Raw genomic sequence first — 15264 nt, forward strand, 5'->3', positions numbered from 1 at the left:
AGACAAATATTTTATACCATTCACTAAGATAAGATCAAAATAGATACATGATCTAGACATAAGTAGAGAATCAGAAGAACAGGGAATATACTACTTATCATATTTATGTATAAGAAAGGAATTTATGAGACAACAACAGATGGAGTGCATCATGAAAGGAATAATTTTGAGGACATTAAATTGAAAAAGTTTTTGTACAAATACAATAAATGCATAAACAAAATTTAAAAATAGGAGGAAAGTAGAAAATGAAGGCGTATGTGGTTGACAATATAGACAGCCTCCCAGATAGAGGGCTCATCTAAAATAGAGAAATTTGTCAAATTTACAAAGATAAGAGCCATCCCTCATTTGATAAATGGGCAAAAGATATGAACAATTTTCAGATGGAGAAACTAAAGCCATATATATGTGAAAGAATGTTCTAAATCACTACTGATTAGAGAGAAGCAAACTAAAAGAACTCTGAGATATCCCCTCATACCCATCAGACTAATTAAAACGACGAAAGAGAAAAGTAACAAGTGTTAGAGGGGATGTGGAAAAACAGGGATACTGATGCACTGTTAGTGGAGTTGTAAACAGATTCAACCATTTTGGAGAGCAATTTGGAATTACACTCAGGGAGTTATAAAATCATGTACACTCTAAGAGCCAGCAATATCATATGATAAACAGATTGATTTTTTAAGGGGCTTGGAAAGAACCATACAAAGGAATGAATGGTGAAATGAGTAGAACCAGGAGAACATTATGCCAATTATATATAGCCACAGAATTAATGCTGGAACAATAAATTGTGAATGTTATCTCCAAAAAGTGAACAAAAAGGTGAAATATAAAAGGCTTAATTTATATTATATATTGGCTGCCCTGGTGATATCTTTTGTGATGTGGGGAGAGTGGGGAGGCAATGGGCCACTTGTAGATGAGAATGATTAAGTAGATATGAAGAAAAGTAAGCTATACATATAGAAGATTTGTGATTTTACTTCTGCATTTTTCCTTTGCATATGAAAATGCTTGTTTCATTTGGAATTGTACAATTTGGAATAAAAAAAGAAGTGGTTACCATTAAGAGGTTTAAACAACAACAACAACAACAACAAAATACTGATTCCTATTTCAATTGTCATGTCATATTTCAATTGAATTTCAATTCAATTCATATTGTTATTAATCTTTGATTTCTTCAGTATAATTCCTCCCATCCTGTGGGATTCTTGTCCATGTCTTCGTGTAAATTTTCCACAGTGCCTGCAACATTTAGTCAATATATTTAAGTCTCTATCTCAGTAAACTGTCCTGATAGGAATTCCCACTCTGACCTCTTCCATTGCAGCCCCATGTTCTTATATCATGCATCCCTCTTTTATTCCCCAGGACCGATTTGTAGAAAGAATGATGTTTGTTAAGCCTATTTGGGTGTCTCTCCCCTCAAAAGAGCAGACAGAAAGTCCAGGAAATGTAGATAACTTAATCAGACTGAACAACTCTTCAAAACTGATGCTTTCAGTTTCTGTTTGAATATTGTTATTTTAAAGAATGACGAAGTTTCACTGTAGCTGGCTTCTCCATTTTTCTTTGATGTTTCCAGTCTTCACTGTGTTCACTCACTGTTAGGTAACTGTTAGGTGGTAGTAATTACGTGCCCTGAAAGGAGCAGGCTCAGAGAAGTTTGCTTACTGGTCTGAACAAGTCTGATGGGTCTAATGACCCTAACACCACTACCCTGAAAAGGAGTCAGATTCACTCACTTTCTAAGTGCTACGTAATGATGTCCAGTTTTAATTTTCATCTAATGGCCAGAATTTGGATTCAAAAGCTGCCCTTCCAGGGGAAACTAGGTGACTCAGTGGATTGAAAGTCAGGGCTGGAAATGGAAGGTTCTGGGTTCAAATTTTACCTCAGACACTTCCTAGCTGTGTGACCCTGGGTAAATCACTTAACTCCCATTTATTAGCCCTTATTGCTCTTCTGACTTGGAATCAATACACAGTATTGATTCTATGACAAAAGGTAAAGACTTTTTTTCCTAAGCTACCTTTCCAAATGGAGTTGCAAGGTTAAAAGTCTCATTCTTTGGGCAAATTCTTTGAAATAGCTTGGGACAGCAGTTTATCCTATTAAATCAATCATTGAGCATTTGGTAAAGTGCCAAGCATGTGCCAGGCAATGTGCCAAGTGCTATAGGTATGTTAGGCTCATGATTGGACAAAAGAAAGCAGCACATGAGGTTCTTTAAGTTCGTGGAGCTGTCCAAGATTCCTTGGGAAAGGAAAACTATGCAAACCATCTGAGAGAGTAGAGGCAGAGATTTTTTAAACCTTCACCATTTTTCATGCTTTTCTCTAGGAAGAGAGATCTCTGTGGAATGTGTCTATGGCAGAGAGTTGGCATGAAGGTGACAGACTCCTTTTTTGTAAGTCCTTACTTTCTGTCCCTGTAACAACCTTAAGACAGAAGGGCAAAGGCAATTTGTGGTTAAGTGGTTCACCCAGGATTACCCAGCTAGGAAGGATCTGGGTCAGTTTTGAACCCAGGTCCTCCTGACCCCAGGCCTGGCACTCTATTATGCCACCTAGCTGCCCATCAAGGGACACATTCTTATAGGATGGTATCTTGGTTCAGATGCTAAAGCCTTCAAACTGGAATAAACACTTTTTAAAGAGGACAAACATGCATACTTAACAGAAGCAGGAGGAAGAGAACATTGTTATACCACAACAGTGTCTGATTTTTAACCAAATTGAGTGAAGCAAGGAGCCAAGACTCACTGCCATGCAAGGAAAGCTTGCTTTTCTTAGGGCAGCAATTCTAGGTTCTATAAGAGGGTCCTTCTCGCTGTTAGATTCTCCTGGAAAAGAAGATACAGAAACGCCCCCATAGATCACAGAATCTTGGTTCTAGAGGTGGAATGGGCCTCCATGGTCATCATCATCATGCCCAGGTTTTATAGGTGAGAAAAGTGAGCTTTAGAGAAATCAGTTGACTTTCCCAAGATCACACAAGTTGCAAATTGGTAGATGGGATTTGAACCCAGATCCTCTCGCTCCAAATCTATTGCTTATAAAGATTAAAATTAATATACAAGAAATCTCATATTTTAAAAGTTTTATTAATAATAACTAAAGCAAAAGAACTGCCTGAACTCAGCCTGGTCGCAGGTCAAAGAGAGAGAGAAGGCAGAATTACAGTCACTTATATAACAATAATATGATCACGCCACTGTGGAGATGCAGGAGAGATTACAGGGAATTTGGGGAAATACTAAGGACTTCTGGGGGATGAAGTCAAAGGTTCAAAATCTCCATTTATATAGCTACTTCCACTGCAGTTAGATGTAAATGTAGATACAAATGCATTTAAAGAGACAAGAGGTAGATGCTATATGAAACAGCCTAAATAATCATTTAAAGTGGCAAAGTTTGAGATTCAGAATTCTTAGCTGTCATAAGCTTTATCTAAAATCATCATTCACAACAAGCCTAAATTGCTCCTTTTCCTGAACATGGCAACCTTGAAAAATATATTTGAAGCAGGGCAACTCGGTGGCACAGTGGATAGAGCCTCAGGGCTGGTGTCAGGAAGACCTGGATTCAAAGCTGACCTCAGATATTTCCTAGCAGTGTGACACTAGGCAAATCACTCAATCCTATTTGCCTCAGTTTCCTCATCTGTAAAAGGAGCTAGGGAAGGAATTTTTTTTGCCAAGGAAACCCCAAATGGGATCACAAAAGCATCAGACACACCTGAAAATAATGGAAGAAAACTCCTTTTTTCTGTCTAATATGTGCTTTTAAATGATTCAAATTTAGAACGAGACATAGCCCAAGACACTTTTTTTCCTTAAACAGTTTACTGAGAAGAGAACAGCCTCAAATAACCTTAGTCTCTGGCTTTCCTAAAGGCAGATGAAGGATGGGGCTAGACTGGAACAGCTTTCCAATATCCTGACCCAGCTGCATTTCTCTAAATCACCAAATAAGCACCAGGGGGACCTCTGTAGCTTCCTCTCTTTGAGGGAAGAGGCAGCATGACTGGACAGCTTCTCCAGACAGAATGGATAAAATGGCCCATGTTTGTTTATCCCTTACTCATATTAGGGATCCAAAATCTTTGTCAGTGAATTAAATTGTAGAGAGTGATGTCTTCTGCATGATTTCATAGTTTTCTGGCAGGAGGCTTCTAACTAAATGACTTTGCAAAACCTCTTCCAGCTGGAGAAGATCTATGCTTTTGTCTCTGTAGAGCACTTATCCTCTCTTTTTCCTTCTGTTCATCCAAAACTAGGTTCTTTCTAAATTAGCAGAGAAGTTTCATGGACTTCTGGGTATATAATGTACATAAAAATGGCTTCCTTATCCCTCTTCCTCCCTGCCTCCCTGCTTTTGTCCCTCTCTGCCTGACTCCGTCTATCTCTCCCCCCTACCATTTCCCTTCCCTCCTCCTTGTCTCTCTTCCTCTCTCCATCTTTACTCTGCCTCTTAAAAAAATAATTAGGGAGCAGCTAAGTGGCGCAGTGGATTGAGAGCCAGGCCTACAGATGGGAGGTTCTAGATTAAAATCTGGCCTCAAATACTTCCTAGTTGTGTGACTGGACAAATCACTTAACCTCCACTGGCTAGCCTTTACAGATCTTCTGCCTTGGAACCAATACACATTATTGAATTTAAGACAGAAGATAAAGATCTCAAAATAAAAATAAATAGGAAATAGATAGCTGATTTTAAAGGGGGTGAGAGGTACCATATAGGGAATGTAAGAATTCCTTCCTACCTCCCCACATTGGGCGATATGTTCCTCCCTGTTCCCTTTCCCCTAAACTTAACAGCTTTCCGACTGTACTTCATTGACTGTTTTCAGCTGCATTTTTCCCGGTTATGTAAACTTGGCAATATACAGCTGTTTTATATTTCATCTATTCTTCTCTGTGCTTCAGCTGCAATGCACTTGTAAAGAGGGAAAAGAACCACCAGAAGACACCTAGAGTTTTCTTCCCTGTTTTTTTTTTCAAAAAGAGGTTAAAGCAGGACAGTAATTAAGCCCGCTATCTGATTCCCTACACTACCAACATCCATTTCTTCTATATATACACCTTTATACAAGCTCTTTGAAAGAGAGGAAAATCGATCTAAGATTAATTATGACCCAACAACTCAAAATCAGAAACAAAATATCCCCCCCCTTTTTTTTTTACCAATTCAAATTCATCTGATTAGATTGGATTTTAGTTCAAAGGAAATATGACATCATTTTGGTCTTGAAGTCAGGAATTTATTCCAATTAAAATAAATAAACTTTTATTAAGTATCTAGTATGCCAACCAGCATGTATTAGCACCTACTATGTGCCAGGCACTGGTAATACAAAAAGATGCAAAAGAAGGTCCTTGTCCTCAGGGAGCCCATGATCTAATTTGAGAGAGAAAAACAAAGAAATAAATATGTACAAATGAGTTATATATAGGATAAAAAGAAAAAACTTAACAGAAGGAAGGCACTAGAATCGAGTGTATAGAAAAGGCTTCCTTTAGAACAATGGTTCTCAACCTCTCAATTTCTAGCAATGAGAGTACATAATGCATATCAGGTATTTACATTCTGAATCATAACTGTAGCAAAATTACAGTTTTGAAGTAGCCACCAAAATAATTTTTTGGTTTGGGGTCACCGCAACATGAGGAACTGTATTGCGGGGTCACGGCATTAGAAAGGCTGAGAACCACTGGTTTAGAAGATGAGGATTTTGTTGGGACTTGAAGGAAGCCAGGGGAGTCAGAAATTGTGTTGGCCATTATTAGCCTTACAAAACCCAAAGTAAACATACTCTTTGCCTTTAAGAAAACTTATATTCTATTTTTAGTAGACCTGGGCTTCTGAACTGCCTCTGGCACACCAGGTGTGTGAAAGAGGGCTTAACCTTTTAAAGGCATTTTCCTAAATCTACTGCTTTTAAATTAGCTGTAATATTCACCAATGGGGAAGACTATCAGGGAGTACACTAGTTATATATCGCAAGTATCACTGGGTAAGCAGGCATCAGAAAGTAGGAACTTGGGAGATCATTAAAACATGAGAGTTATAAGGAGATGGTCAAGGTTTGCTTTTGAAAGGCATGTGGATGGGAAAATGACCCAACAGCTATTGCAGGATCAAATACAAAATGCTTTGCTTGGCATTCAAAGCCCTTCATAATCTAGCCCCCTCCTACCTTTCCATTGTTCTCATACCTTACTCCCCCAAATATACTGTTTTATCCAGTGACACTCTCTTTCTGACTGTTCTGTGAACAAGACACTCCATCTCTTGGCTCTGGCTGGACATTTTCTTTGACTGTCTGGAATAGTCTCCTTTATAACTTCCAACTACTGACCTCCCTGGCTTCCTTTAATTCCAGGGAAGCCTTCCTAGCTCCTCTTAAATCCAGTGCTTTCCCTCAGTTAATTATTTTCTAATTTTCCTGTACATATCTTGCTTCATATATATTTGTTTGCATGTTATCACCCTTATTAGATTGTAAGCTCCTTGAGGGCAAGGAATGTCTTTTTCCTCATTTGATATCCACAACCTGACCTATTGTAGGCACTTAATAAATGTTGATTGGTTGACTGACTGACTGAATAAAGAAAAAAATATATATATATATATATATAGGTCAGTAGGCATTCACTTCTATCTGTAGTTTCAGCCAGCTAGTAGACTTGGAATGGGAATGCATCCTTCCCACCCCATTTCCCCCCTCCCCACAGGAAGTTCAAAACTGCAAATGAAGACACAGAAAAACCAGACAAAAGGTTTGTTTGAAGGCAAGAGCAGGAGCCAGGAACTTGAGCTCAGCGCAGGCTTACCTTTTTATTTTTATTTATTTATTTTTAATTTTTTTTGGCATTCTACCCATTCTCAAGTACCCTAATTATTAAAGCATGTGCTCCTCATAGCGTGTTGTATTTCCCTCGGAGATTTCATGATTTCCAGCTTCTTCTTTTAAGAAACTATGACCTTTGGAGAAGTCCCATCTGTTGAAGATTCACTTCAGGACTCAACTCCTCCTCTCTGAACTCCTAAATTATCCAAGACCCACGTAGCCTGAAATGTTGATTCGCCCCCAACCCAATGGATGTCATATTATAGCTAGTTAGTTAACCCCGACTAGCAGCAAAGTATTCCCCAATGGAAGACTTCTTGGATCTGTAAGAACTTCTGGGGAAAAAAAAAAGGTTTCAAGATCTTCTCATCTGGGCTTCCATCCTGAGAAAGATCTGGATCTTTCCATCGACCCAGATTAGCCCAAGTGATGGGGTGGCGCACTATTAGAACTGGCTGCTGGTAGGTTTACCGCCTTCAAGAAAGCTTTTTGCTACTTCAGCAAGTAGTTGTAAAAGGAGCTGTCTGAATGAGTGGGATAGCTACTTTTGGTCCCAAACAACGTCCTTGCCCTGGTCTTTGAGTTATGAGATAGGGCTGCTGTCTGCTGAAATGTTGTAGGATAATGGCGGATGGACCTTCTACCAGAGTTATGCTGCAGCAAACTCCAGCCAACTGCTAAATATTCAGGGTGAGCATTTACACCTGGGAAGTCAGCAAATGCTGGAATGACGCCTTGATTTAGTGTTCTGTTGATTGTCTAGAAACTAGATTTAAGGGAGTGTTAATCATGGAAAATAAATAAAAAGGAGTCTTGCGTGCTTACCTCACTGCCTCAGGCTGTTCAACATTTTTTCAGGACTTCCCTGGCTTTTAGAGCCACCACTTCCTAGAAAATGTATTCCTTTATGGCACTGCCTGGCCTTTTTATATTCCTCCTGGATTTTCCCCACAATCCCCATTTTTCCCACTTTTAAAAATATTTCTAAATGATTTTATTTATTAAATACTTTTCCATGTTTCCATGATTAATTTTCTTTCCCTCCCCTCTTCCCTCCCCCTCCCAGAGCAGATACACAGTTCCACTGGGTTGTACCAAAAAAAATGTATTTATTTAAAAACCTTTAGCTTCTGTTTTAGAACTGATACTAAGTATCAGTTCTAAGACAGAAGGGTGGTCAGGATTGGACAATTGGGGTTAAGTGACTTGTCCAGGGTCACACAGCTAGGAAGTGTCTGAGACTACATTTGAACCAGGACTTCCTGCCTCTAGGCATGGCTCTCAATCCACTGAGCTGTCTAGCTGCTCACTAATTAAACATTTATTAACCACTTAGCAAGTGTAAGATAATATGTTAGGTTCTGAGAACCAGCAAAGGTTCTACCATTAAATAATTAAAATTGCCAGGAGATGTACTGAAAGAAGGAAAAAGTATCATGGTGCAAAGGAGAGTCCAGTGTAGTCCGCAGATACATAGAGCTTCCTGAGACCTTTTCAGGGAGTCTTTGAAGTCAAGACTATTTTCATCAAAATATTTTGGTGTCTTAATTTCTAAATATGGGACATATCACACAAAAGGTCTTTTGAGGAGTCTTCAGCAATTTTTAAGAGTCTAAAGGGATCCTGAGACCAAAATGTTGGAGAACCATTAATCTGGAGGCATTGGGAAGGCTTTGTAGAAGAGGTGATGCCTGTATTTGACCTTGAAGAAAAGGAACCAATGGAGATACCAGGCATGGGCTCCTACCATGTGCATACCATCTTTTACCACTTGTGCTTATAGATGACTTCTCGAAGCCAATGATGATTGCCTCAGTTTTTCTGGTAGTTCAATCCCCTCCCTCACCTCATACCACAAACTTACATTTCAAATAAAAAGTTGGCAAGACTCTGCCTTGCTCCTGGATCCAACTTCTCTCATTCAGAAATCCTAGGATGAATTCCTTCTTTTATTAAGAACCTCTGTTGGGTAGCACAGTGAATGGAGCACTGTGAACCAGAGTTCAAATTTGACCTCAGATATTATATGAGTCACTTAATCTCTCTTTGCCTGTTTCCTCAACCTTAAGAAGGGGGTTAATAGTTCTTGTCTTGCAGAAGAACTGTTGGTAGGATAAAATGAAATAATAATTATAAAGTGCCTAGCACAGTGCCATATACATGCTTAGTCCTTTCCTTGCTTGTCTCTTCATTGAATTTCTATCATCTTCACGTCCAGATAGATCTCCTCCACTATCAAGCAAGTCTTCTTTTAAGACAAATATTTCAAAGGAAAGAGAAAAGGAAATGCTGTACATAAACTAACCAAAGTATGGATGGCTTGGATATGAGCACAGTCTCTCACTACTTTTTCCAAGCCCTGTTGGGATCCAAGTTTGGGTATTATAAACACACCTCTTTCACCTTTATTTTATTGGTCTTATCCCATGATATTCTCCTTAAATATGTATGTCACATCATTTAAGAAAAGGAAAGTGGGCAAAGGCACCTTTTTATAATGTTTTCTACTATGCTACACTATCTACCTGACTTCTTTTGTGTTGGGTACCTGTCTCATACCTTCTCAAACCCCTTAAGGAAGCAGTGTGCCACAGCAGAAAGAATACAGACTTTCAAGTAAGAAGATCTGAGTTCAAATCCTACTTCTGAAGCTTATTATCTGTACAATGTTAAGTCTGTGAGTCAGTTAATTTTCTTGGACCTCAATTTATTCATTTGTAAAATGAGCAGAATGATACAAATGGCCTTTAAACTGTCTTCCAGTGCTTTTCCTATGATTTTTATCACAGCTTTTCTCATAGCTCTCTGAGATCTTCAATCCTTAACCTCGTCAGTTAGGCAGTTCAAATCAGATACTCTGTAGCTATGTGATCACGGGCAAGTCACCTAACCTCTGTTTGCCTCAGTTTACCCAAATATAAAATTAGCACTCTGTATATGCTATCAGAATTCTTTGCTTTTATGGTCAATTTTGCGTGTTTTTCTTCATTATAAAGGATGGTTAAATGGAAGGAAGGAGTGTGAAGGCATATGGCTCTGGTATAAAAAAAGACACCAGGGGAAAACAGATTCCATCAGGTTTCAGAATAGCACATAAACAATTACTGATGATCCTTGGTGGTAGGAAGTAAATAATTAAAACCCAACAATTTCCCTAATTATCAATTAAATTCTTACTATTTGTAATGCACAACAAATTGAAGGACTCATTTCCTCTCCTCCCTCCCTCTCTATGGTTATTTTATTGCTCCTGAATATGCTAATAAGCCTTGAGGAAGACAAAAGTAAGGAAGATCAGAGGAGAAGAAAACCAAGAAAACCCACAAATTAACCTGTATAAATTGAAATTCAAGTCTATTTCAGTAATTGAAAAATGGAAGGGAAGGGAGGCTAAGATGGTGAGCTAAAGTCGGAGAAGGGCAGGAAGCAGATGAGAGATGATGATAAGAGCAGAGCTTCTCAAGGGTTTGTTTTTTTACTACTTGTTTATTTAATATAGAACAATGAACTGATTCCACTTACCCATTGCCTTGTTTCAATTAGACTTAGCCAATTTCATTTACCTCCTTTTCCCCCTTAAATTTTAGACTTATGGTCTATGATGCCATGATCATTCACCATAGAACCGAGGCACGGGAAAAATCTATCTACCAAATGACTCGGGCCATACATGTCATTTGGACTTTGAAGAGATTTGGTTTTGGAAATAAAGATTTGGATTTGAACCGAATTTGATTCATTAACACTGACAGCCTCTAATCAGAACCCTGTATACTGAAGAGCTATAAGTGCCTACAGGAATATAATAAAGTGATGATAATTTAAGCATATTTCAGCATCTTTTAACACAAACAAAATAATGGCAAATAATATATGTACTGGCATAATGCCTTTTAATTTAAAGTTCTTTAGAGACGTACAATCATCTTGGAATAAAGGCTCCTTTGCTTTTTATTTTTTTGTATTGTTCTCATAAGGTCACATCTTTAGTGCCATTTAATTTGATGAACTTGTCTTTGTTTTTTTTTTCTTACATCTAAGTATCTCTTCCCTGACATCCTCTGAATGTCCTTTGCTTTTATAAATGTCTGCTAATTGCTGATTTATCTCTTTAAATGCCTTCTTCCCTTTACAAAAAAATGCTAATACACATCTTTCCTTTGCAGAAAGAATCGTGCCTAAGGAACCAGTTAGTTACAGAGTGACTTGCCAAGTCATAGTGCATGGTGGTAGTGTGTTGTTACATGATGGAATCATGCCACCAGTGGCAGCACCAGCTGTTTCATGTTGTTACATGAAGACAATGTTGTCACATGAGCATAACATGTTATGTGTTGGCACATGGCTGCAGTGTGATGTCACGTAATGATATTGTGCTGTGCAATACTTACATGTTTTCACATGAAGATAATGTGTTGCCACACAGTGGAAGCATGCTATTCTGGCTTGTCGATGCTAGTGTGCTGTCACATGATACTAGCATGGTTTGTGTGGTGACAGCATGGTTTCACATGATGCTGATGTGTTATCACATGACTGTTTCCTGCCACATGCTGGTATTATGTCATCCATGTTGCTGTCATAGTCATACTGTCTCATGACTGGCAGGTTTTACATGTTTTTCCATGGAGCTGACATGATGCAGTCCATCTTATGTCTCATGTTTGGGGTCTGTTGTCATGTGACATGCATGTTATGGTATAAGTGTGTTATTGTGTTTTAGGATGCTGAGGTTATATAAAACATAGGTCCATTCTTACAAGTATATGAAAGGATAACAGAGAACAAAAGGGAGAGACTTTGTCTTAGTGTTTTTCAGACTGCAAGAGAAAGGAAAACAAAAGCCCTAGACTCCAACATTTAGATCTAGAGGCACCCTCAGCCTCATATTTTCATTTTTCAAATGAAGAAACTGAGACCCAGTGTGATGATATGACTTGCCCAAAGCTACTCAGGCAGTAAATGACAGACCATAATTTGAACTCAGGTCCTCACTTCCTGAGCCAGTACTCTTTCTGCTCCAGACTTTGTTGAAGATGGGGATCTTCTTGCCAAGGTCAGCTCTCTCTCTACACACTCTCTTGATTTAATCCCCTTATCTTCTCCAACAGATCATCCCTATAATCACTTCCTCACTCTTTTCTCTTCTTTGCTTCCTACAAACATGCCCAAGTCTTACCCAACCTTTAAAAAACAAACTCTGATCCCTGCAATCTTTTCAGTTTTGATCTGTTATTTCTCCTCCTTTTCTCAGCCAAATGCCTTGGGAAATTGGCTTATATTTGTTATCTCTCTTTTTTGTTTCCTCGGTTTTTTTCTCAAGCCTTTGCATTTTGGCTTCTGACACCTGAATGAAACCATTCTTTACAAAATTACTTATTTTCTATATTTGTGCGTTCTTTTCTCAATTCGAATCACTCTCGATATCTTGGAAACATTTACCACTGTTGACCCCTGTTTCCTCTGGGCTTTTGTGATGCTGTTCTCTCTTGATTTTCTTTCTACATTTAGGAGCATTCTTTCTTTATCTTCTTTGATTGTTCATCAGCAAGGTAGCATCTTCTAAATGTGACTTACTCCAAGGCTCTGAGTTGGGCGGTCTTCTCTATCTACATGGGTAACCTCAAGCATCACCTTTTATGTGAAGCTTTTCCTATTGCCCCCAGATGCTAACTAATGCCATCTCCCTCATATTATCTTATGTCCAATTTATAGAATCCAAGAAAGAAAATAAAGGCTGCCTTACAAATAAATAAATACCCATATCTTTGTTTATGTAAATGGAATTTTATGCTGTGTTCCTATACTACTCCCATGTCGACCAAATCAGAAGCGTCATCACAATACAAGAAAAACTCTATATATTTTAAATTACTATCTTCAAGTCCCTTAGCAAATCTTCAAAATAGTATTTATTACATATGGAAGGAACCAGGAAATCATTTTAATTTCTCACTTCTCTGCCCAATAGGTTAGATGACGAAAGATAGCAAGAGAATTAAGAAGGCTAGATAATTTGAAAACTAGGGCATGGAGTACCATTCTCTTCTCCCTCCATTAAAGCTGTGCTTATTGATTCTTCATTGATGAGGATAAGTATGTCCTAATTATGTTTCATAGCAGATCAGAAGAGTCCACAGCTGGTGGTCAGTCTTCCAGTGTTATGCTCCGATCACTTCAATAGCAGGCATATATGCTATCCTCAGGTTCACATTTACAGCCTTTCCACTGTGGAAGAATTTATTCTCTTTATTTATTCAGCTTCGAGATCCCTGGGTCACTTCCATTCCACAACGAGTGAGGCTCCTACAAATTGTCCTTTTCACAGATGACATTAACTTAAAGGTGACAAAAGCACCAAACTCTCCTTTGGAAAATCCATTGCAAAGCAAAAGAGATTGCCCTAACCTTCCACACTGGAAAAAACAAAGCACTTAAAAACTGCACATTGCTCAGCTATATAGTGGAATGTGGACTAGACAGCTTGTCTAGAAATATGGAAGTGTACCGAAGATGGACTAGAATTGAGGAGAGGGAAAGAATCAGATTAGATCACCTTTGGGAAATTTCCTCTATTCTTCAATTGATGGCTTATGTACACCATGATCTCAGAAGAATCAAAATGACAGTAACCCATAGCTAGGTCACACAGCACAATTCTCACGACATTGTAAAAGAGGTGACATATCAAGAAAGAAGACCAAGAAATGGATGGGCTGACTATTATATAAAGAGATAATAATAGAATCCAGATTCCTCAAGTGTGTCAACTAGGATCTCTGAGGATTTATGAAAGACAGAAAAGAATTGCATGGGATGCAGATACATGAAATGATCATAGCAACATACATTTAGAGCTGGAAGGGACCTTTGAGGCCATGGGGTACAAACTCCTCATTTAAGTGAGTTAAACTTAGGTAAGTTACATAGGATGACACAGCAACATCTACTGCAGGATACGAACTCATCTTCCTGAATCCAGGTCCAGCATTCTTTTTCCATTGATAAACTACTTTTCTTAGTTTGTGACTATAAGAAACCTGGCAGCAAGTTGGATTTGTCCCTTGGGTTATAATTGACCAAACCCTGAAATTATTCAATAATTTGATGGGTATATGATTTAATCTGTAAGGTGATAGATGGAACACTATACTTGGAGCCATACTCAAAATTTTGATGGATTTAGTGAAATCCAGCAACATAAACAACCATTTGACTGCTTTTCCATGTATTTTGTTGAGTTGTTTTAGTTGTCTTACTCTTTATGATCTCTTTATGATTTCTTGGCAAAGATACTTGAGTGATTTGTCATTTCCTTCTCTTTTTACAGATGAGGAAACTGAGGCAAATGGAGTAAAGTGACTTGCCCAGGATCATACAGCTAGCATCTGAGGCCATATTTGAACTCATATTTCATGTGCACCTAGCTGTCCCTTGTATATTTGTTTCTAATTGCTCATAAAGAAGCTTAAACTCAAACATGAGTGGCTTTTCGTTTTCCCCACATGTTATTATTTTAATACCAATTTTGTCTAAGAGTTGTTTTGCTAGGAGCATCTTTCAAAAATCAAAATAATGGGTATATGTTATGCAAAGGACAGTGGGAGAAGCCCAGGATGTGCAAGTTGGCTGTAGAATATTATTAATGAAGATGTGTTTGTGAAGAATAACATTGAAGGTATCATCATCATCGTCATGAAATTATGTGGCCAGAAAAGCAGGTGGCCTGACCTAACTACTTTGAAAGTTTGAAAGATGGAAAGTGTGAGTGGGAAATTTGTACTTCAGGTATTAAGTGAGCCAGAGGAAGGTTTCTAGTGAACTGAGTGGGTCTTCTATCCAGAATTCATAAGAATCACACTGGATATGGAGGATATAGGACTTTCCCTGCCCTTTTCACCACCATTATTCAAGGCAATGTCCACATCAATGGAGGTGTCATATTTAGCCAAATTCTATGTGCAAAATGACCAATATTTTGATATATAGAACGTTTCAGACCCCCAAAGTCCTGGCCAGTTTAATGTCTCAGAATCACAAAATTCCTATAGATATAAGAGCTCAGTTCCTGCTGACTCCAATGATCAAGAAGATTATCCAAAATCAAAACTATTAATTGATCATCATTCAAAGAGGCTTTATTTTCTCCAAGGTGAGTTGAGATGTGGGGATGCTGGAATTGCCATATTCACTGCAAAGTACACTCTACTGGCAGATTTTTTAGCTAATTGTTGACTTAGAAGACTAGAGGGAAATTCTCTTTCAAAATGGCTTCATGTGAAGCAGCTCTTTTGAATATTACTTAAGCAACTATTTCACTATAGGAAAAACAAATTTGAAATCAGATTATTAAATGTGAAATATTATATTGGGGAGAGGAGCAGGCACTGAATGTCT

Source organism: Monodelphis domestica, chromosome 7 (genome assembly GCF_027887165.1).
Source record: "Monodelphis domestica isolate mMonDom1 chromosome 7, mMonDom1.pri, whole genome shotgun sequence".
NCBI classification, from domain to species: Eukaryota; Metazoa; Chordata; class Mammalia; order Didelphimorphia; family Didelphidae; genus Monodelphis; species Monodelphis domestica.